Source organism: Dermacentor andersoni, chromosome 1 (genome assembly GCF_023375885.2).
Source record: "Dermacentor andersoni chromosome 1, qqDerAnde1_hic_scaffold, whole genome shotgun sequence".
Lineage (NCBI taxonomy): Eukaryota > Metazoa > Arthropoda > Arachnida > Ixodida > Ixodidae > Dermacentor > Dermacentor andersoni.
This window is the reverse complement of record NC_092814.1, coordinates 155,798,675-155,818,085: the sequence shown is the minus strand read 5'-3', so window position 1 is coordinate 155,818,085 and position 19,411 is coordinate 155,798,675. Positions and strand designations below refer to the sequence as shown.

Below are 19,411 nucleotides of genomic sequence, written 5' to 3'. Positions count from 1 at the left end.
TTTAAGAGCACATGAACGCGCACAAGTATCCAAACGGAGCCCTACAATAAGGGCATATTGCAGATGCATATTATCTTGCAATATGCATAGTATATTAACTCAATTCGTAAATAATGAAATGCCCTATAATTACAGTACCAAACAATAGTGCATTGAAACACGTCCTGACATCATCCTAAAATGGACCTCGAACTATGTACCTGGTATGTTCTCAGTATCTACTTGGGACGGACAAATGGACTTGATAAGGAGCCCTTTAGGATTAGTGCAGGACATGCTCAGGATGTACGAATGTCCTGATGCTGACACCACAGATACTTATTGAGGATGCCTTTGCGTTGTCTGGGATGGGGATACGCGAAAACGTCGCTCAAAGGGTTCCGACTAGAGGCACCGCCAAGGCCTTGGGCTAACGGGCAATCAATCAAATCGGCAAACCGACACACACGGGTAACAGCGTCACAAGACACACGGCGCCCGAAAGCGCATTTACAATTAACGTCAGAGACACACAGTGGGCTTCCCTAGACGAAAACATGGGTAGCCATCACGACATAATCCGAATAGCGCTTTCCACGCCCAGCATACGGAGAACTATTGGAATCACTCAGTTAACCGACTGGCCTCGTTATAGGGAACTCCAGAGGGCGCTGGAGGAGTCGGATCAAGAGGAAAATCAGAGACTGAAATAATTTCATGGGTGGCGGCAATGGAAAAGAAATCTGCCATGAGTAACTACTTAAGAGGGAAAAAACGAATTCAGGAAAGAAACAATTTATGATAACTCAAAGGGAAGCTCATTACTTTTTGAAGTGAGATCAGGATGCCTTAGAACGCGCACCTATAAAGCGAGATATAAGAAGGAAGAAGAAGCATGTACTTGCTGCGGTAAAGCTATAGGGAAACGACGGAGCATGTTTTATTAGAATGTGAAGATATCTCCCCAGCGGTCGATTAAGGCACCATGACCTCCTTGAAGTCCTTGGGTTCAGCGAGAGCAGGGGGAAAGTAAGCATGTCCGCAAAATAGATTAGTAAACGGCGATTGGAAGATTGGTGGAAGAAAAGCAGGGTAACGACAAAAAACGCAGACGTACAAAAACAAAGTTCACAATAGGGGGTCAGAAAAGTATGGGAACTCGTAGTGGCTTTCTTTCCGTTTCTTCTCTAACCTAGGTAGGACATTAGGCAGTATAACAGCAAGAGCTTGGTGGCGCAACTCACTGTCCCGTTCCAAAGGGGACGCTCACACCATCCATCCATCGGATACCACCCCGACCAACATTAAACGCACAGCGGAGGCGCCGGTAGCGCCCCTATCGAAATGCGGCCGCCGTGGCCGGGATTCGATCCCGCGACCTCGTGCTTAGCAGGCCAACACCATAGCCACTGAGCAACCACGGCGGGTGTTTGTTTGCGTCCCACTCTAAATCTAAACTAAACCTATTTAGACGAGCGTTTCTATCAGAACGCAGCAGCCTCTGCAGTGAATCGAACCCGCGACCTCGGGCTCAGGAGCAGAACGCCATACCTACGTACAGAGCAACTGAAACCGAAACAATAGATCACTCTACAAGCGCTGAAAGTCGAAACAGCTTGCCTCCTGGCATTCAGAGATCATGCACGCCATCCAGCGCACGTGCATATACGTAGTATACAGCGCGCACAAGGTTCCGCGTTAGTGGCTATGGGAAACGAAATGTGGACTGCGCTTAAAGATGGACGTCCTGTTGGATAAGACCGGTTACGCAGTGGGGAGTTTTAGCGTGTCTGTATACGCATTGCTCTTTGCGGAATAACGGTTTAAAAGAGCGCAGAGAGAGAGGGAGGGAGGTTAACCATACAGAGGCGAGTTTCCTGTTTGCTACCCTGCACTGGGGTGGGGCATATAGGGGTTGTAGAAACGACAAAGAGGGAGAGGAGACTAAAAAGGAACGAAAAAGGAAGAAAAAGAAAAAGGAAACGGTAACAGAAAAGGCGTTCCAATCACAGACGTTCACACAGGCCGGTCGATCTCGAGAAGCGCAGTAGCGCTTGCACGGCTTTCTGATGCGATGTTGAGGCGCGCGTCGATGTTTCAGAATTCTTTCTTCCGGCAGAGGCTGGTCGTGCAACCGGTTCAGCACGACGGAAAGCGATTGTCTCTGCACACTGTACTGCGGGCACTGGCAAAGAACGTGACGAATCGTTTCCGCGTCGCCGCAATCGCCACATGCTGCGGTGTCGGCCATCCCTATGCGGAACGCGTATACGCATTGGTAAACGCGACGCCCAACCATAGCCTACACAAAAGGGTCGCGTCTCTTCGGGGAAGTCGTGGTAGAATTCGGAGGCTTAAGGTTGGATCCAGGGTGCATAAACGGGCGTGCATAAAATGCGGTTCATTCCACTCTGACGTAGTGCATTGGCGTGCAAGTAAGCGGAGCACCCTTGCAGCATCTGTCTTAGACAGCGGGATCGATAGGCGGTTGTCTTCTGCATGAGCTGAACGAGCTGCTTGATCGGCACGTTCATTGCAGATGATGCCACAGCGACTTGGTAGCCACTGAAAAATTATTTCATTTCCTTTCTCAGTCAGGCGGTGTACGGCTTGTGTGATTTCAAATACCAACTGTTCATGCGGACCGCGCCGTAAGGCTGACAATAAGCACTGTAGTGCCGTCTTCGAGTCGCTGAAAATCGACCATTTGTGTGCTGGTTCGTCATTAATAAAGTGTAGTGTGACTCGAAGCGCTGCGAGTTCTAGTGCCGTCGACGTTGGTGGCTTTGGCTAGAATGACGACAGCTGCGGTAGAGCTCGTCGACAGGACGGAGCCGTCAGTGTATATGTGGGTGTAATACCGGTACTTCTCATTTAATAGGAGTAAGGTAAGCCGTTTAAGAGCTGGCGATGACATATCTGCTTTTTTTCCAGACGTCAGGTATTGTCAGGTTGATCTTTGGCTCAATGAGGCATCAAAGAGGAGTCAAAGGTATCGCGGAAGGGGTGAAGCAAGATGGTATAGGCTCACGATGTGCGGATACCGTTCGGCAGAACGAGGAGCGTGGTCTCTCCGCAGGTAGAGAGACTATATGGTGGCAAGGAGTGCGGGCAAGGTGCCTTACGTGCACTCTTAGTGCTTCAACTATAATGGCGATTGCAATAGATGCCGCCGTTGCGCACTTCGAGGAAGACCTAGACAAATCCTAATTATGGGGTTTTACGTGCCAAAACCACTCTCTGATTATGAGGCACGCCGTAGTGGAGGACTCCGGAAATTTCGACCACCTGGGGTTCTTTAACGTGCACCTAAATCTAAGTACACGGGTGTTTTCGCATTTCGCCCCCATCGAAATGCGGCCGCCGTGGCCGGGATTCGATCCCGCGACCTCGTTTTCAGCAGCCCAACACCATAGCCACTGAGCAACCACGGCAGGTACCTAGACAAATCCTGAGCGCCTCAGCCTGAAGGCTTTGAATAGTACGTAGGCTTATTTTACTTGCGTTAGTCAATACTGGCAATACTGCAAAAAGCAGAGAAAAGGTACCGTATATAGTTGCAGCATTGCGAAAAGCTTAACCACAGAGGACACAGAGCTATTATTTCAGTAACCAACCGTATTCTACTTATTATTATTATTATTATCATCATCATCATCATCATCATCATCAGCCTGGTTAAGCCCACTGAAGGGCAAAGGCCTCTCCCATACTTCTCCAACTTCCCCGGTTATGTACTAATTGTGGCCATGTTGTCCCTGCAAACTTCTTAATCTCATCCGCCAGCCTAACTTTCTGCCGCCCACTGCTACGCTTCCCTTCCCTTGGAATCCAGTCCGTAACCCTTAATGACCATCGGTTATCTTCGATCCCTCCTCATTACATGTCCTGCCCATGCCCATTTATTTTTCTTGATTTCAACTAAGATATCATTAACTCGCGTTTGTTCCCTCACCCAATCCGCTCTTTTCTTATCCCTTAACGTTACACCTATCATTGTTCTTTCCATAGCTCGTTGCGTCATCCTCAATTTAAGTAGAACCATTTTCGTAAGCCTCCAGGTTTCTGCCCCGTACGTGAGTACTGGTAAGACACAGCTGTTGTACACTTTTCTCTTGAGGGATAATAATTCGACTTATAGCTGCCGGTATAAAACATGTCGGCAGCGGCGTAATCGTTAACATGCAGCCCTCCTAAATAGGGGTGATTTCGATTAAGAATCGAATGTTATACACTCTATTCGTACTCGTATTTGAAGATGATCTATTCGGTATTTTCGAAGATCTAAACTAGCCAAACATTTCGCAACAACCGACTGTTAAAGACGGGTTACTTTTATCCGTCTTCTAAATGAGGTATCATAAGTTATCCGAAAGGAAACAACGCCGAAGTTTTTGAAGCAATGCGGAAAGAAAATGGGTAATATGCAAGCTTTGTTTTCGATTTCGCGACAAAATAAAAGATCAAATTCTGGGATTCTACGTGCCAAGACCAAGGTATGATTATGAGCACCCAAAGCAATTTCGACCACCCCAGGCACGGTACACGGGCGTCTTTTTTTTTTTTTTTTTCATTTCGCCTCTATCGAAGCCGTGGCCGGGATTCGATCCAGCGTCCTCGGCCGTAACAGCGCAACGCCAAGGCCACTAAGCAACCATAGAGGGGGCTTTCGTGAAAGGAAGGCCACATGAGAACCTGTAATTTTTGCTTGAAATCTTTAATTTAGCGTTTCTTCCAGTGTAGCCACGTAGCAGTTTTATCTTTTACGCTACAACCAGTGATGTCTTCCTTTTGCAACGGGTCACTTTACTTGTGTCTACGGCAGGGTTCTCGTTTTTTTTTCTCCACAACTTCTTATCTTTTTTCAACCACCATTTATTTAGCGTTTCAGGAAAGCTATAGTCGTACAGCAATCTTTCATTCTGGGAAATCTTGTTAGCAACCAGGTTCTAAAGATGTTCAGAGGATATTCGTGCAGTTCTTTTAATTATTTACGATTAGTGATGCGAGTAAAAAGTGATCCTAATTGTCCCCGACAGTTGTCTATTTTTTTTTTCACTGATCATGCAGTACATACGTGGTACCTTATTATACTGGCATAAATATTTTTGGTTTATCTAAAAGCTCCTGCGTTTGATAATTCGGTACTCGATTCGGTACTTATTATTTGCATTCGATTCATATTAGAAAAAGTTGACATTCACCCCCCTCTACTTTTATTTTTTTCTGCAACATGAACACCCACGTAGCACGAAACCATGTCTGCATACATATTCAGTCTGCATACAACGCGTTGTGGTTGGACGAATCGTCACAAGACGTCACTATGCCTGCGTTATTGCTGCAGTTCACGCATCCGGTTTAACGCGGTATTCGGTTAGTACGTTCACGGATTTTAACAGCCCGTATACGTGCGTCTCGCCCCAGCAAAATACGGTGTGCCTCTATACTTTCCTGTTTTGCAACTAAAAGTGGGAAATTGAAATTCGTCGTAGTCATACGCACTAAAGGTAAAGCATACACGGCGCCTTAAATTTCTGTACCTTTCATTTGTATTTAGCGACGTGGTGAATAAACTGATCGTAGGAATGAGTGCTTAACGCGTTGGATGAAATGAAAACGAACAACGAAAATTTTACACTTAACTTCTGGCACTCAATAGCACGGAAAGACTGCGCAGAGATACTTTCCGAAATCAGACGGCAACTATATATAGATAACCACGTGCTGCTGTTCGCCATGGACCAAAGGCTATTGTTCGGGAACAGTGGAAATGGTATTCATTGTCTCCAAGCCTTTTTACACGAGGTGGCATCGAAACATATCTACACTATCACCGTCGCTTCCCCCAGTGCAGTGTTCTCTTACCGTCGAATGTCTTCGCTGTGTGCTCAAATTGGCGTGGTCGGAGTGGCCGTACTCCAGATAACAGACACGGAGCGCGCTCAGTCGCACCCTAAAGTGTATTAATCGCGCACAACAACTTCTCTTTTGTTTTGCGGATACCTGTAGCGCATTTTCCACGCGATCATTTTTGCCACCGATGTATCTACAGAGTGGCTATGAGCCGACTCACCGTGTAGCCTACTCCGGCAGGAAAGAGCAACGCGATGGAAGCTGCTCGCAATGTTACCACGGATCCTTCAATACCTGATTTACAAAGTGGCCGGAAGAGTATTAAAAAAAAACTGGTAAGGCTCGAATATATATATGGTAAATGTAGGCAGGCTTGGTGACAAGAGCAATTCCGTACTTGAGGGGCATGTTGAGTGGCTTACGAACTGCTCGGCAGCGAAATATTTGAGCTGTTTCGCAGTTTCTATATATACATTTCGAAGTCTTTTGCGGTAACTTGCACACACTGCATAATTGAATACCTTAAATGCAGCAGAATCTTGAAACGAGAGCGCCTGCGCATTGAAGACTTGAGTCCATCAGTGAATCCCAGATGCAGCTATTCAATAGCTTGTATTTCTTTTTATCCTGAAAAGAGGAGACATGACTAAAAGCTGAGGTACAGCTCGACGAGGGTCTCCCCTTCTATATACACTATTTTATCTTTTCTTTTGCCAAGGACCATCACGTCATGAAAACTCGGCTGACAAATGCAACTCACAATGCACGGAAGGATGCGTGGAGCCTACCTTCGGATGTAGTACATTCTCTCTTAATTGCCATTATCAGCATGCGAGCTGCGGCATAGCATCCGAGATGGCTATGCTGTTCCCGATCAGTACAGTATACTGTGGTGCTCTCGGTGTTCCGAAGTTCTAGCAGGATGCTTCAAACTCTTGTTTGCAGGGAGGGATGCTCTGATTCTACTGTGTGCGACCTCATTCATCGGAGTAGTACCAGAGCGCCGCAGAGGCTATACATGTTCAAGCAACGTATACACTTGTTGGGAGCTCGGTTTAGCGGAAGCAAGGAATACACGTTTTGATAGGTTGAGAACGGATAGTCGACTGGCTTTACTCAAAAGTAAAAGCAGGTTTACCCAGTGGCAGTGGTGGCGCCTAGTCGGGCAGCCGCTTCGGTTCCAAAAAAGACCAGGGGGCAATGACCCCCACGGCGAGACAAGGCAAGGTAAACTCGATTTCCGCGAAGCGGGGACAACGTAGAGACGGATGGTCGCTACACACTTCTTGCCATACCCGCCCCGGCCAACGTATGCACGCCCATGGCTCCACGTATATATGCAGGTTTAATTTGCAGTTGCCTATCTTTATCAGAGCAAGGACTGAAATTAGACTGGGTCGCAAGTGGCGCGAAATTTTATCCGTGCTTTCGTTTTTTAATAATACTATTTTATTTGTAATAGCAGGGAAAGATGCGTTTCTTGACACCTAGCAACTGTATTCTCGGGGAAAAATATTACAATATTTGGAAACGCAAATATGAAGAGGAAATGAAAAGCGCCGGCTTAGATTCGATCTTTGCTGCTCATTTGACTAAAGGTTTAAAAATGATTTATTCAGTATTGCCCAGGGAGACATGTTTAATTATAACATTTCATGTATATTGAAGAAAACTTCAAATAATAATAATAATAATAATAATAATAATAATAATAATCATCATCATCATCAGCCTAGTTACGCCCACTGCAGGGCAAAGGCCTCTCCCATACTTCTCCAACTACCCCGGTCATGTACTAATTGTGGCCATGTTGTCCCTGCAAACGTCTTAATGTCATCTGCCCACCTAACTCTCTGCCGCCCCCTGCTACGCTTCCCTTCTCTTGGAATCCAGTCCGTAGCTCTTAGTGACCATCGGTTATCTTCCCTCCTCATTACATGTCCGGCCCATGCCCATTCTTTTTCTTGATTTCAACTAAGATGTCGTTTACCCGCGTTTGTTGCCTCACCCAATCTGCTCTTTTCTTATCCCTTAACGTTACACCCATCATTCTTCTTTCCATAGCTCGTTGCGTCGTTCTCAATTTCAGCAGAACCCTTTTCGTAAGCCTCCAGGTTTCTGCCCCATATGTGAGTACTGGTAACACACAGCTGTTGTACACTTTCCTTTTGAGGGATAGTGGCAACCTACTGTTCATGATTTGAGAATGCCTGCCAAACGCACCCCAACCCATTCTTATTCTTCTGGTTATTTCAGTCTCATGATCCGGATCCGTGGTCACTACCTGCCCTAAGTAGATGTATTCCCTTACCACTTCCAGTGTTTCGCTACCTATCGTAAACTGCTGTTCTCTTCCGAGACCGTTAAACAGTACTTTAGTTTTCTGCAGATTAATTTTCAGACCCACCCTTCTGCTTTGCCTCTCCAAGTCAGTGAGCATGCATTGCAATTGGTCTCCTGAGTTACTAAGCAAGGCAATATAATCAGCGAATCGCAAGTTGCTAAGGTATTCTCCATCAACTTTTATCCCCAATTCTTCCCACTCCAGGCCTCTGAATACCTCCTGTAAACATGCTGTGAATAGCATTGGAGATATCGTATCTCCCTGTCTGACGCCTTTCTTTATAGGGATTTTGTTGCTTTCTTTGTGGAGGACTACGGTGGCTGTGGAGCCGCTATAGATATCTTCCAGTATTTTTACATATGGCTCATCTACACCCTGATTCCGTAATGCCTCCATGACTGCTGGGGTTTCGACTGAATCAAACGCTTTCTCGTAATCAATGAAAGCTATATATAAGGGTTGGTTATATTCTGCACATTTCTCTATCACTTGATTGATAGTGTGAATATGGTCTATTGTTGAGTAGCCTTTACGGAATCCTGCCTGGTCCTTTGGTTGACAGAAGTCTAAGGTGTTCCTGATTCTATTTGCGATTACCTTAGTAAATACTTTGTAGGCAACGGACAGTAAGCTGATCGGTCTATAATTTTTCAAGTCTTTGGCGTCCCCTTTCTTATGGATTAGGATTATGTTAGCGTTCTTCCAAGATTCCGGTACGCTCGAGGTTATGAGGCATTGCGTATACAGGGTGGCCAGTTTCTCTAGAACAATCTGACCACCATCCTTCAACAAATCTGCTGTTACCTGATCCTCCCCAGCTGCCTTCCCCCTTTGCATAGCTCCTAAGGCTTTCTTTACTTCTTCTGGCGTTACCTGTGGGATTTCGAATTCCTCTAGGCTATTCTCTCTTCCACTATCGTCGTGGGTGCCACTGGTACTGTATAAATCTCTATAGAACTCCTCAGCTACTTGAACTATCTCGTCCATATTAGTAACGATATTGCCGGCTTTGTCTCTTAAGGCACACATCTTATTCTTGCCTATTCCTAGTTTCTTCTTCACTGTTTTTAGGCTTCCTCCGTTCCTGAGAGCCTGTTCAATTCTATCCATATTATAGTTCCTGATGTCCGCTGTCTTACGCTTGTTGATTAACTTAGAAAGTTCTGCCAGTTCTATTCTAGCTGTAGGATTAGAGGCTTTCATACATTGGCGTTTCTTGATCAGATCTTTCGTCTCCTGCGATAGCTTACTGGTTTCCTGTCTAACGGCGTTACCACCGACTTCTATTGCGCACTCCTTAATGATGCCCATGAGATTGTCGTTCATTGCTTCAACACTAAGGTCCTCTTCCTGAGTTAAAGCCGAATACCTGTTCTGTAGTTTGATCCGGAATTCCTCTAGTTTCCCTCTTACCGCTAACTCATTGATTGGCTTCTTGTGTACCAGTTTCTTTCGTTCCCTCCTCAAGTCTAGGCTAATTCGAGTTCTTACCATCCTGTGGTCACTGCAGATCACGATTCATCCGATTCTGATTCTTTTTCTTTCTTGTTGTTGATTGTGGTGTTGATTGTTATTCGCAGCGGTCTCTCAGTGGTTATGACGCTGTGCACGTGGTCGCGGGTTCGGTTACTGGCCGCGGCAGTCGTATTTCAATGGGGGCGAAATGCAAAAACGCTCGTGCATGTACGGTGCTTTGCGCGCGTGGTATAAAGTGGTCAAAAGTAATACAATGTTCCCCACTACGCAAACCACTCTCGCGAACACTCTCGCAAACCGCTGTGCCAGTTTTTGGGACGTTTAACCTCATAATTTTTGTTGTTGCCGTGGCCTCGAAAAGTTGTTCTTGAGAAGATCTTTGCGATGCAAACAACTTCGTCCGCTGCACTACTGCCTGTTGTGGCTTTCGGAATGCGTGCACAGATACGACTCCACTCTACGAGTCTATGTGAGGAGGGGCCGAAACCTCGCACTAATTATCAAGTTGTTATCGCGTCCGGCTCCTGCAGATGCACATTGACGCATGAGTTCGAATCGCAGTGACAGTGGGCGGGAGAACTTTCGTTTTTCTTCGCTCCACGGCGACGCTAAAGAAAATGGCTCAGCGACGGTCGGCGCAACGTAGGGAATAGCGTTCGCACTAGTTTTGAGAAATATTCTTTGGCGTGTGCAGTTAGCTACTAGGTTCGATTATGCGTGCTCCTATAAATGGTCGCTTCGAGACATGAGTTGCATTTGGAAATGTCGCAGACGCGTGTTTACAACGCACACAGCCAAGTCTCAACGAGGTTATCTCTAGTGCAGTACAAAGTCCGCGGGGTATAACACTTTGAGCAATTATGCACCCGGGAAGCAGCGTTCTCAAGTCGTTGGCGTTGCTTTGCTGCAGAGCTCCATGTCGCGTGTTCGATCCTGTAGCCTCGGCAGGCGCATTTCGGTGGGGGCGAAAGGAAAAAAAACCTACGCAAGTAACACCCCAGGATGTTTATGGCTCATAAACACCCTTATGAAACGCTTATGGGTAAATAAATTATATGGAAGGAAACAAAAGCGTATCGAAGTGTTTCCATCAGCTTTCAGCGCCGGCCTATCACTTGTCATTTGCGACCGTGGCAGCTTTATACATCTTCACAACGAAGATGCTGACGTATATACATGCGCGCTACAAGAAATATCCTTGGTAACTCAAATTGGCTGCGAACAATATGCCGTTGGTCGCATTCGCCTACGATGTCCCTATTTTTTATAATGTTTGGTTCAAGTTACGTGAAACACTCACATAGAAGAAAATGAGGAAGCCGACGTTTAAAAATGCGAATAGTCATACCTGCAGTCTTGGCAGTGCACCAGACCCTTTTTGAAAGACGCAGTTGAGGCGATTGCCTCGAAAAAGACGCTCGGCCGAAATGCAGTGGTCGAGATGTGTTTAGTGCCACCCTTGCTAATAGCAGCTCGCTTCCGTATACAGCACGCAGCTTCCGTAGACCTAAATAACACTTCCAGCGCGCGCCGGCCGCGGGATCTGGTTCGCCAATCGCAAAGAAAGCCAAGGGGGAAATCCGTCGGTAGCGGATGTGGAGCAGAGAGGAAAACTTGGAAAAGGAAGCTAGGCGAGGAAAACTCGTGCTACTATATTGGTTCCTGATTGGATGTCGAGCCGCGCCGAACTTGCTTCGCAAGCCAGTTAACTTTGTCGGAAAGGCAAGGGAGTACTGCAGGTGGTTGCGGTACCTGAGTTGCTTTTCCCGGTGCTTTAAGGTACTTGAACTCGCACACTGACGCACGCCGCGCAAAATTATGGAAGTATATGGAACGGCCGCAGTTAATTCGTGCAAAATTCAAGTAAATAAAAAGAAAGGAGCAATAGAGAGAGAGAGAGAGAGAGAGATGTTCGCCAATCAGCGCGACGCCACCAGGCTGTCTTGCGCTTCATAATATTGCGCCCAGAGTGAAACAAAATGCTTTTCTTGGCGCCTATGCCGACAAAATATTCCCATTCCACACATCCTGAAGGGAGCGATAGGACGAATATCGGGGGTCTATCAAAGAGGAGTGGGAGGCGATAGTCCAGAAGGTAGGATAGGCAAAAGGACTGTGCTTGTCAGGGTGTCATCCCTCGAAGGTCATGAAATACATTTCCCACATTTTCACTCTCTGAAACCTCATTCCTGTGTTACCTGCTCTGGAGACAGCAGATAGGTGCGCGCAGTGTCGGTCAGACCTTCGATGCGCGCATCCCTTTCCAAACGTCCTTTCACCTGCAAAGCTTAGAGGTCTTGCGCGTGCGCGTAACAGGACGGAGGGTGCGAAGACGTTGAACGCCATGCACCTTATAGCGACGGTAAACGTGACCCAGGAAGTCGGCAGATCTGCCGCCGGCGCAGGTGAGCGGTGGAGAGGGGTAACTGTGTGTGCATGTACGTATATGCGTGTGTGACAGGAGCGCAGATTGAGCCCGAGGCGAAAAAAGGGAAGGGTAGTCGCCAGGCGAAAGGACGCACGTGCGGCAGACACGAGAGAAAGGCGACTTGCATCGCTGACAGGCGGAAGAATGTTCTGTGCAGTCAATGGGTCACCAGTCACGGCGCCCCCACAACGGGTGAGCCGGGACCTCTGACCCAGTACTCGCGAGAGAACGAACGCAGCCTAGTTTACTTTATGGACTCACCAGAGCAGATGCGTGTTTGTGTATGCGTCGAACCGCCGGAAAGGACACGGTGCGTAGAAACACGGGCAACGTTAAGCCGCACTCTTTTGGCAAGTTGATTAGTGTATTCATAACGTTCTCCCTCGGCACAAATAAGGGATGGTTCAAAGGTGCTTCTCCACGATGTTCCGCCAGAAAATCCGGTCTGCCGAAACAATTTGCAGCTCATTTGGTAGTCCGAAGCTTTCACTTTCCCCGAAGAGGTTGCCAACATTTGTCCTTATTTCTTGCTAATTTTATGAACAGCAGTACGTACTTCTCTGGGACGTTCTTTGTAATGCACTTTCAGACCAACTGCCTATTGGCACTTAGTCATAGGCTTTCTTTAATCCAGTGAAGACAACGTAGATCTTGCTGCTGGATTTTAGCTGAACTTTTCTATCACTTATGCCTATGATTGTATCGGTAGTGGACTTTCCAGATATGAATATAAACTTTTGGGCTAAGATAGCGATCTCTCTTCGCATGCTTTCTGCCCACGATCCATTTGAAATCTTCCTCGGCCTCAAGCGACATGAACTTGATGCATCCTGATCAGACTTACGCCAACCTAATCCCTGCAGTCCTGATTGTCGTCCCTGAAGATTGGAAGAATTCCCTACTATTATTTTTGAGATGTTCGTTAATCTCGGTCACGATGTCGCACAATACGTTTACACCATCTTCTGTAGTATTTGAGGCTTCTACTGAAGTTCCGTCTGGTCCAGCTGCATTTCCGTTCTTCGTCAGTGCTACCACATAGACCGTTTGCGGAGCGCAAAAGATATGCCGCTACCAGCTCCGACGCCATACAACGCCTTCTTAGTGCGACCGAATGCCTGAATCGCCACAAAAGGGTAACGTGCTTGTACAAATTTTATTGACTGTGTATGCTAATACGTTGCACATGCGAAGCTATGTGTGGCGTGGCACACTTGAAAAAGTATGTTTCGACACTATGCAATATCAGTGTATAGTCTGCAGCACTAATAAGGAGAAACACGAGTTCGCGTGTTGTGCAGGTGGTTCGTTTTAGCAAATAATTATCTGTCACAGACGAAGGATTATTTTTTACGGACTGTGCTACTCAGCCTTGCAAAACAGATATTTAGCTTCCGATATGAACAGTCGCGATTATAAGTGAGGAACGGTTGAGTGTCCTCGTGTGCACTCTGACGTCGCCACATGGTCGTGCTTATTAACGAACATTTCTCGCCCGGAATTCCGCATTTTATCAACAGGAGCAGACAACTAGTCAGGGCTCGTGTAATCGCAATCGCCTGCGCATGCAGTCATGATAATAAACCGAGAACGTCTGCCGTGCAAACACATTGTCCTGTATCGTGGCAAGCATATGAATTAAAAAGGCGTTAAGCCTGTTCTGAGCACATAAAGCATAACGAAATATATTTAACTGACGGTACTTTCGTTGAAGAGCAAGACACCAAAGCACCTCGGGCGCAAAACTTTAAGGCAGTGAGGAAAAGAGTTCCTTATTTAATGGCACTGAAATCAATGTTATCCACATACTGCTCGCGCATATAACCACCGTCACAACGGATTACACATTATTGAAGCTGCAAGATTGATCTGCTATTACAAGAAAAACAGAAGAAAAATATAGGACGCGCACTCTGGTAACGCTCCATCTGAAAACGGCCACGGGCCCATAGCATTCGATCTGCCCCATCGTGTTGGGCCGCGTGTAAATGGTCACTAGCCCTAACGTTCCGTTTGCGCTATCGGTTGAATGCGTTGCATTACTGGCGAATAACAATTCCCCTCAGAAAGTGAAAACAATGTCTTTCTGCATTTACTCAGCACGTCATCAGTTATCGGTAAGGAGAAGCCAGAAGGCGCTCAATGGCGGCGCTGTATAATAAACGGTCTCCCCTCCCACTCTGCCGCGTAATTAGTGCATTAGACAATTCATACTGAATTACTCTGCGTTGAGAAGTCTTTGTTATCTTGTGCATCTTCAGGGTTTCTATATGCCCTTCCTTGAGCTCTCTCAATCTGCTTCATCCGAGGGAGGTCCTTCACGCTTCTACAAACTTTCTTCCTCCTTTCACTTGTTTCCATATTATTGTGCATTTCTCCATGTTTTGGTTTTCGCCTGTGCCACTCTCATTTTTGTTTCCTTCCATTCCTTTGTAAACTTCTAGGCCTTCGGGTGTATGCATCCAATCCAAATTGTACTTTGCTCCATCCTTTCCTCACCCTATCACTTGGACCCCTTCATCTCACCAACAAGCTTCTTGCTAGCCCATGGATTCTCGAAAATTTCTCCAAGTATTTCGTTCTCCGCGTTCCTAACGTCGTCTGCTTTTCCTTCCCAACATACTTTTTGCACGTATATATAGCTATATATATATATATATGTGTGTGTGTGTATGTATGTATGTGTATGTATGTGTGTGTGTATGTATGTATGTATGTCAACTATTTCTATGTATATTAGGCGAGGCGGCGTTATTTGAATGTGAGCCGTATTCAGATATCCTAAAAAGGATTAATTGCTGTGTGTTTTTGTGCCTGATTATCTTCTCTTCCTCAACAGCCAGTGGCATTGTATTTCGAAGTTACATGAAGGCTCACCAGTGTCGAGCTTCCACGTGTTCGCTTGTGATGACTACGCAGTTTACCCCATCTGTCCGGTACTCACTGCCTCATCATAGGCAAATATTGGCATCTAAATCGCACACTAAAAAAAAAAAAACCGCTTACTGATCTCACGCCATTTTTCCGTGGAATGCAGCGCAATGCAGTTTTCTTTTACATTTACCTTTTGAATTGTGTAGGACACCAGTAGTTGCGTTTATCTTATATATGCATTCAGTGGTGCGCCATTGTGGTGCAGTTATACGATACGTGTGCCTCGAGTGGTGCGTCAATGATTGGATTCTCGAGTTTTGCTGGTCCTGTTCGTGGTTCACAGTGTATAACGGATGGAAAATAGATTCAATTTCTGCAAATATAGCATATTTTCCTTTCTCTTGTTCGCTGCTTTAATTCGACATTTACTCGTGTACACTTTACCGCCGATTGAGTCCACGACTATGTAAGGAACTGCACCTTTTAGAGAAGGGTATCTTTCTTTTTTCGAAAAGAAATTAACAAAGGTTGTACGCCCTCATAGCGAGCCCCAATAATTTATATGAACGACACGCACTTGTACGCAATCATCAGCATCAATGCGCCGATGACGATACTGCAAACGTGGCTCCCGGAGTAGCGACCCAGGAACACGCACGTGCCACTGTGGGAAACCAAAACCAGCTCGTGATTCTCGGCCGTATGCCTCTGCCGTAGCGGCGTGCCGTAAACGCATGTGGTCACGGGGTGAGATCAGGAAGGGAAGCCCTACTGTTCTCTCTGCCCGGGGGCCTTTATCGATGTCGAGCACGCACCACGGGAGGGTCAGGGAAATGGAGCAGGAATCAGGGGGCTGCGAGTCGAGCGTAGGCTCGTGCCGGAGCCAAGAGTCGTCGGGGCGAATGACCCCTTTTATTTGGCGCAATTCGTGCTCCACTGTACATGCCGTAAGCGCCGAAAATAGAGGATGGAGAGGCGGGAGGGCAAGGAGGTACCTCGCCATTCTGCTCGGACCGCTGCGCGATCGCCAGTGCTTCCCGTTATCACCGTTCGACGCGCTCGTGAGAGCGCACACACTTAGCCTCGAAACAGAATTCCTCATACAATAAGCGTGGTGCCGACGGGATACAGGAGTGGCTACGTGAAACATCGGTCTTTCGCAGACTTTCGGCTAATCTGGCTCGCACGCACAAACACTACTCTTTCGGCAAAAAAAAAAAAAAAAAAAAATATAGCCTGTGAACTTTCAGAAGTGGTGTATACATAAGCCGGCCCCCTCAAGTCCGCTCTCACGCACGGCGCGCGACATACGTGCAGCCGGGTGAATTCGTGGTCACTGACGGGAGGTGAACGACCCACGCTGCATACTGCTGGCCTAATGAGACGAATCAATGCACTCACAGCTTCCTCGTGCGTACGGCACTGTCGTTATTGACTCCCTGCCTCGGTATGTTAATGCGTCTCGACAGCGCCGCAAATGTTTTGAGTACAAGTGCGTACAGTTTCCAATGGTTGTCCATCATCTCGTGCGCTCTTTCCACAGTTGAAAAATATTTGCGCAATCAAACATGGTTGCGCGCGCGGCTGCGTGCAATCAAAAGTCCTCTGACAAGCGAATGCTCAGCGACACATAGGCTTCGGTTACAATACGCGGTTAGATCGTCGTAGCAGGAAAGTCGCCAGTATCCTGCGCAGTACGATTCATGTAGCTGTAAACGCATTGGATCAGTGCGGAAACCACCTCGGGTGCGCGTAATCCGATAAAGTTCGGCTAATGATGGTTGGTCGACTGCCGCGTCAACACGAAGGGAAGGGTTGCATAGAAACGTGACGGAAAAAAAAAGGCAGACGCACTCTCGTAAAGTGCCGTTCGAGTGGAAACAACGGTTATACCTTAAGGGTTCTCGTTTCCCTTAAGCTATAGCCATACTACAGACCAGCCACTTTGCGGGCGCCGTCAAACGCGCACGTAGCGAAACGCTGTCCTGGACGGCAGCTCACCTGCGGTTCTCCGGTTCCCTTTGCGCGTCAGGGTGGCGGTTGGTGCGGCGCTGAGGAACAAGTGGGTCTGTCAGCGCTATCGCGCTTCAAGCATGCCGTTGGGCGAAGCGCAGTAGTGGTGGGCAGCGGCGCACGCGAAACACGTCCTGGGCCAGGCACGGTCACCGGTGTGGCCGAGGCACGAGCGCGGAACTCTGACTGCACGGGCCAAGTGCGGCCGTCGCGCTCGACCATGAGTGGCGGTGGGGCGAGGGAAATCTAGGTTGGTGAGAGGACCCGTCAGACGGGATGCCGCGGGGGCCGCGGCGGTGACGTTTGCTGTTTTTTTCACGCCGCCGGTGCGGCTCGCGCTCAGCGCAATGTTCCTCCGGGACTGGAGCTCTCCGGCGGGACCCGCGCTCGGCGGGCCTGCTTGACCCCGATGTAGCGGGCGGACGATACACGTGCGAGACTGCGCGTCCTGGAGGGGGGGGGGGGGGATTCCCGGCTTTCGCGCGGGCACGTCGTACGTTCGACGCGTCGGTCCCGCTGAAACCAAGTGACCGAGGAGCGCCCGTGAGGTGGAGGCAGCCGCGTGGACTCGCGGTGTTTCCATTTACTGGCGAAGTTCCACCATCGTAGCGATGGTGGAACTTCGCAGCGGATCACTGAGGACGCGAGTGGGCCATAGCGGTATCGCGACCAATGGTTGTGTTACTGAGGAGATCAGAATATATGAACAAAAATCATGAGATCTTCGGCGGCGTGTCTGTTTCTTTTTAAATAAATAAATACAACGGGTGATGGCGCCCTGATGTGGTGCTGGCTACGCTACTCGTCCCATGACAGTCGTTCAACAGCACGCGGACGGACGTGGAGCAACACTTGTGTGCAGCACTTTAAAAGTCAACAGAGGTGACTCGGGTGACGTACCACGCGTCAATTTCAACTTTATCTGAACTCTACGTTAGCGCTTTCGGTATATTTATCTGTTATGCTGATACTGTATCTCATTTTTGTGTCGGTTTTAGCCGGCCTATCTCTGTTACGTACTGTCTCATTTTTTCTCTCGTTTGTTTCTTTTAGCCGGCCAATTTCTGTATAATTACTGTTTGCCTAAGAGAAGGAATAGCTGGCGTCACTCATGATGCCAACCTCTCCTGCACACACATTTAATAATAATAAAAGAGACTCTTCTCAATAGTCCATGCAAGGAAAGTTAGTTCGTTTAATTCTCTTTCGAACATAAGTTTACTTGAATGTGATCACCATATGAAATCAGTTATCGGTTCAGGACAACGTCATAAATGCGTTGAAAAGGTGCTGACGATGTTGGTGATAACAAAGTTCCGCATACCAGTGTTGCCGCAGTGGAAGGCTCGTGATCATAAGTGACCATTTGGAATTACAATTTCAGTACTTAGGTGCCTTTGCATTCCACCGACATTGGTGTGTATCCGCCTGACCGGGATTCAAACCCGCAACCTTGTTAGATAAGCAGCAGTGGAACGTCATAACCACCGAGCCACTTGTCGGGCGTATACAGCAAAGTAAGGCATCAATTTTGTTTGGAACTTACATTAACTAAATCCATGTAACTACAAGATAGTGTGCCACAACTTCAGTGCAGGACTACAGGAGATAGATGAGAATGTCATCAGCACCACCAGCAGGTTTGACTATCAATTCAATGATCAATCTTTCAGCACAATTGTTCGCATTCTGCACTTTTTATTTTGTTACGTCGCTAAAAAGAACTATATCTCGATAACGGAGCGCATCTTCACCTTACTATGCCGTCGCTTATGACAAATGGACTAAGTTTTTTTTTTTTTTGGCTTTAGGTTTATCGCAAAACCTGTCGCGCAAACACTGAGCAGACAGCGCACATATACGCAGTATAAAGCGCGTGTTTGCCAGGATGCGCGCTATAGCCACTTTCCGGTTAGACGTATACTTCTAAGGTCACTCTGCGGAACAACAGAATAATACAGTACACAGGCCCTACAATGCACACGACGAATTGTGGCCTCCGTTTGAGGAGAGTGTCAAAAATGATCGGGCGGTACGCGTCGAATTTTTCTCGGACTTTCTCTGTTCCCGAGGTGATCGCGTGCAGGAAAGGGAGATGACACGGTCATCATGCACGCTTTCGCCTACCACAGAAATGCGTCTCAAGCACAATGACCTTCTTTCTACAAACGAAGCATTCGGCAAAGAAAGTGCGATGAGTACAATTAATAATGCCTTCTTCTAAAGTGCCATCTTCCGCCAAGTCAGGTATAGGAATTTCAATGCAACTGGGCGCAAGAAGAAATTAACGTTTCGGTCTCGAAAAAAAGTGACTGGTATAAATTTTCCCTTGGGTCGAATTTCGTTAAGTAAGACTTCATGCTGACATGCGCACCTTTGAATCGCTTCGAAAATAATAGAAGAGGGGGGAGAGGGATCAGAGGTATACGAAGTGCGTCAAG

General features: G+C 47.3%; 1 protein-coding gene across 2 annotated transcripts in view; it reads right to left on the bottom strand.

The window, feature by feature from the left end:
- The window catches only part of LOC126547021 (acyl-coenzyme A diphosphatase NUDT19-like), a 53,706-nt gene that overhangs the window by 20,673 nt on the left and 13,622 nt on the right, over nucleotides 1–19,411 (bottom strand). The window contains exon 1 of one of the 2 annotated variants that reach the window (XM_050194838.3): nucleotides 16,959–17,172. The exons of the other annotated variant lie outside the window; for it this stretch is intronic. The gene's annotated coding sequence lies outside the window, so the exon portion shown is untranslated. Of the gene's footprint in view, nucleotides 1–16,958; nucleotides 17,173–19,411 lie in introns of those variants that run through there. 2 annotated transcript variants of the gene reach the window in all.